Consider the following 5,827-nt stretch of genomic DNA (forward strand, 5'->3'; position numbering starts at 1 on the left):
CGAAACTGCCAGACGCGGATCGCGATTTCGATCTTTTTGGATCTCATCAGCGCGTCGCAGGCAGCTCCGACAGAACACAGACCAACTTTTACCTGCTGCCTTAACAGCGCGTTTTAGAAAATACGACAAATGGCGCTGTAAACGCCATCTGTAGTACATGCTACATTTTAGCATTACGTATGCTTCAACAAGGTCCATTTAAATATATGGATTATTACTTGCTGTCGGAGCTGCCTGCGACGCGCTGATGAGATCCAAAAAGATCGAAATCGCGATCCGTGTCTGGCAGTTTCGACAGAATACAGACCACTTCGAATTATTTTATTCGATTATGGTAACGTGCCTACCACAATGAGGTGAGCTACGCCGGGATTCGTTTCAGCAAATAAATATCCATATATTTAAATGGACCTTGTTGAAGCATACGTCATCCTAAAATGTAGCACTGTACTACAGATGGCGTTTACAGCGCCATTTGTCGTATTTTCCAGAATATTATTTGTAAAGATGTAATTTACCTTTCGCGAATTGTAACGTAATGATTTTTCCCTTTGTGGTTTTTTCAGTTTATTTTGCTGAACCTGAAGTTACATTAACACATAAAACATATTTTCGTGGACTTTCATTTGCTTTTAACGTTGTTTTTTCCGAATTTTTACATCATCAAAAAAAAAAAAAAAACGGAAAGATGTCTGGGCCGCTTGAGACTTGAAATCCTACATTTCTATGAAAGTGCTTCTACGTTTTTCTTGTGCTTGTGGTAGAGGTTTCTGTTCCTACTGTTGAATTTCAAATGAAGCAGTGCTATCGCAGTCTTTTAAAAAACAGGTCATGCAAAGATTAGTACTACAAAAAGCCTGAATAGCATACATATAAAATTAATAAGCATTCTTCTGGTAACATTTCATCGATTTCAAATAAAAAAAAAGCTTTAGAAATATAAAATTACTTTGATTTTCTATTAAAATAAAATACAGTAATGAAGTAGCTGACGTTTTACGGTCGGTATCAATAAGTAGGAAAGTGTTTTCTGGGCTTAATGGGCGTGACCTTGGTATCTCCCTTCCCAGATGTTGTAAAGATATTTTTCATTACTACCGTGGTAATTGAACTCAGACCCAAACTACAACCACGTGTTCAAAACAGGAATAATACCTGCCACAAGAAGCCTAAAAATTATTTGCTAATTTTATCCTCCATTGATCCTGTAATGTTTAATCAATGGATAAATCCAAACTAACAGGGTTTAAACCTTGTTATTTATCAAAAAACAACAGCCGACGTTTCGCCCTCCGTTGTTGGGCTATCTCAAGGCCATAATGTGAGTACTGAGGGATCTTGACAGAGGAAAGAAAACTTACGACTCATTTACTTACATCATAGGGTTGTCAGAAACAATAAAATATTTGTTCAATAAGTATAATATCAACATCATTTTTAAATTATCCAAAACATGCAAAAAATTGTCAAAAATTTTTAAGACCATATACCCAAATGCTTGTAATAACTGTAAAATGAATTATGTAGGTTAGACGGAAACACCTTTACACACTAGATTAAAAGAACATAAATATGATCATAACATACAGAATACCCCGGGACACTGTATAAGAGAGCACTTTTAAGACATAATATGGAGGCAGGATGTAAACCAAAATTTGATGTCAAAATATTATACAACGAATCTTATTATTTTAAAGGCTTATTTTTGGAGGTCCCTTTTATTCTTATTTTTGGTAGCAAGACTATGAACAGATCAAACCATGAAATACAATCTCATAGTGAACAACTATTATAATATAAGAACAAAGGCTTTCACGGCCGGAATCCATAGTAGAATAAATATTCGGGCTATAAGGCCGTGGTCTAAGTGAACTATTCTGTCCAGACGTTTCGTCAGCTACTGCATCTGACATCCTCAGTGGTAGTACTGGGTTGACAACGTGAACGTAGATTATATCTCGAAGTCTCGACAGCGACTGAAACGCCTGGACAGAATAGTTCACTTAGACCACGGCCCTGTAGCCCGAATCTTTATTCTACTAACTATTATAATATCTACAGTAAATTTAAAATAAATAATAATACACAATTAAACCCTAATTATAATAATATAAAACGACCTTAACAAATCAAACATTAAACTTATTACTAATCTAAATTTATTTTTTATGATTAACTGCAACCATTAAGCTTTTCAATAATATTTTTATATTATTTTATGAGATTGAAGGAATACTCTGGTTTTAATGTGTATTGTTTTCAGTGCCACCACATGCTGTTTTTAATTATTTATTCCTTTAATTTTTATGCTCTTCAACATTTTAAAAGTAATTGTGATGGTATATTTACTGTTTTAACTTTGGTTAATTTTGTCCTATACAGAAACAGCATGTCTATCTACTATACATTAAAAAATTAATTTCAAAGAGAATATCAGCTTTCAAATTGTAGCCTAAAAAAGCCCAACAACAGAGGTCGAAACGTTGGCTGTTGTTTCTTGATAGTTTACGGTCTCACATTACATAGAACTTCTGTATTCCATAAAATAATTCGAAGTGGTCTGCATTCTGTCGAAACTGCCAGACGCGGATCGCGATTTCGATCTCTTTGGATCTCATTTTATTCGATTAAGCTAACGTGCCTATCACGTTGAGGTTGGCTACGCCGGGATTCGTTTTCAGCAAGTAGATATCCACACAAGTGGACCTTGTTGGAGCATACGTAATCTTAAAATGTAGCATCGTGCTACAGATGGCGTTTACTACGCCATTTGTAGTATTTTCTAAAACGCACTGTTAAGACAGCAGGTAAAAGTTGGTCTGTGTTCTGTCAGAGCTGTCTGCGACGCGCTGATGAGATCTAAAGAGATCGAAATCACGATCCGCGTCTGGCAGTTTCGACAGAATGCAGACCACATCGAATTATTTTATTCGATTAAGCTAACGTGCGTATCACGTTGAGGTTGGCTACGCCGGGATTCGTTTTCAGCAATTAGATATCCACACAAGTGGACCTTGTTGGAGCATACGTAATCCTAAAATGTAACATCGTGCTACAGATGGCGTTTACTACGGTATTTGTAGTAATTTCTTCTGTATTCCATTATTAGGCACCATATGCCTATGAATCTGTCATGGTTGTTTTTACCAGAAACCGTTGATATACCAAGAAAACATAGTCAGTCACTTTCATATACAATAATTACAATACAATACAAAATAGTATACCGAATGTTTCTGCATCGTGTGTGACCGTTGGAATGAGTTAATTATCAGGAGCTCAAAAATACATTAATATAGATAGTTACCTTTTTTGTATTACTAGAAAGGTAGATCTAAAATATGTTGCCTCATTAAATTTAAAATTCCTCAAAATAATACTATGAAAGGTTCGGAATTTATGTCTGCCAACTTCCAGAAAGAATATAGCCTTGTCATATTGCCGCCAAAACACGTGAAGATTGTTTCAGGATAGGAAGGACTGACACCTTTGTGATGATGGTGATGTAATTGCTTACGTGAACATTGTATGAAAATTGCTGCATAATAATTGAAAATTAATAATTTAGGTTTCTCTTGGAGACTGTCATTCTTGGCAAATTTATAGATATATTTTTAATGTATTGAGTTACAAGCATACGTTTATTTCTGCAGCACTACCCTCAGTTATTTCTTTATTCTGACTGGCTTCTGATTACCATTGTATTTTTTCTATAATCGATAATAAAATAAGTAATTACTCTGCCAACTTCGTGATAAGCCTTAGCTTGCAGAAATAATGGAGATGCAATTACATTATGACGTAAGCAGATATTAGTGAAACTTCCCCGAGCAGAAATTTCATAGGGAATAACACGATCCGCGCCGGATCCGGTAATGATATAGAAATACCTACTGGACTGTGCCTGATCAGGTACTGATCTGAATTGCCTGATTCAAGCCCAATTACGGAATTCCCTATTTTAACCTACCTGGTCCTGATGTGGTGTGCCTGACTTTGCACTATTAGGCCATGTCTGATTAGGTCCTGATCTAATTTGTCGGATTCAAATCCTATTGAGGAATTTTCTATTTTAACCTATCTTGTCCTGAAGAGCTATGCCTGACTGCTCTAATAGTTCATATCCGACTTTTATTATATTTACCTAATTATTCCCTAGTAGGTAATGCCTGATCTTATTTGAACCTGATAAGAATTATCTGATCCTTTCCTACTTATGTGATTTTATTTAGGCCTGATAGAATCTGTTTTCTAAGACTTAATAATAAAAGAATCTTCCTTAAATACTTTTAAAATTTTCACTGTATTACAAGTGAGATTTTATATAAGCATGAATAATGAAAATGCTTTGTAATGGTTCAGTAACATTTTTAAAAAATATTTTAGAAATATACTTATTTTCGAATATGTTGAATGAATATTATATTTGGAAATATTTCAAGTAAATACATTGAGTCAAGCGTAAATAAAATATGATTTACGTTGTTTCTTAGAGCTTGTAGCTTTCGTTCTGACTCACTATCAGTATTATTTACCTATATTCACTTTGTCAGTTGAAACTATCGCGATTCTTTGTAGTATATATGTGAATTGCCACCCGGCCGAAGGCAGTCTGAGATAACCCTGTTTCTTCGCAAAACATTTTCTTTTCTTTTATTAATTTTATGACATTGTACATACTATCATTATTATTACATTTATCCATATGCCTATAAAGGAATGATTCAAAATTATTTATACATTTATAATAGACAAAATTGTAGAATATCTTAATATTTTCATAATTTTTTTGTAAAAACAAATACCGTTGAACGATGTTATTAAACCAAAACGAACAGTTTGATATTTATCATTTAAATTTTATAAAATAAACTTTTTTGTCTTTTGGTTTAATGGCTTCATCATCAGAACTTGTTTTTACAAGAAGAAATTATTAAAATTTTAAAATTCTGGTTAAACCATAAGATAAGGCACCTCCTATCAGAATTATATCAGGTCTATAAAAGGTGGCCTGTTCAGGGCCAGGTCATATTAGCCAGATCAAGCACATGTTAGTAAAATCTGACCGGGACCACATGCGTCTTGTCCGATTGGGCCCGGACTCGTTTGCCTGATCAGGCTCAGATTCATCTGCCTGATCAGGTCCATGGCACGCAGAGGCGTTAGATTTCTGATCAGGCTAATATCAGGCTGCGTGATCAGGCTCTTAGCTAAGCTAACGCCAACCGGATAAGGACCGGATTCCAGCCCTAACATATCTCTACTCGGGATGTTATACTAGTCCTAGTCATTACCGAAAAAACCATTTGAAAGGACAAATCTATAATAAGACCGTCCTATAATGGTTCCGTTTCTTATTTTAAGGAATAGAATTTTGATAAGGTTTCTGGAAACGCATTTATTATCATCCAGGCAAAGACATTCCAAAAAGCGATCGGCATTTGTTGATTTTAGGGTAAACGAAAATATTCGCAAATTAGATAAAATTTAACTAATAATACGACTGTCAATAAAATAAACTCTTGATGAGATTCATTACTTTAACGTGATACCTCAAGCCGGAGAAAGGCTACTTATCGGCGAGCAACAAAGTGAACCTGTGAGGCATATATAACAATTCCGTTTTATTGTATTATGTAAAGTATGGAACTCTAAAAAAAGAAAATTAAATTACGTAGTTGAATTTTTGCTTGGCCGTTTTTCTTTGTTGTATCGGGTTTGAACTTGTTCAGAAAACCTCTGTGGTCATTTTACTGAACTTTCTATTACAGTTTGGGGCAAGTTTACCGCGTGTTCCTGACAGAGTTATATGCATACGTGCAAC

The sequence above is a fragment of the Agrilus planipennis genome, unplaced genomic scaffold, assembly GCF_000699045.2.
Source record: "Agrilus planipennis isolate EAB-ADULT unplaced genomic scaffold, Apla_2.0 scaffold125, whole genome shotgun sequence".
Taxonomy (NCBI): Eukaryota; Metazoa; Arthropoda; class Insecta; order Coleoptera; family Buprestidae; genus Agrilus; species Agrilus planipennis.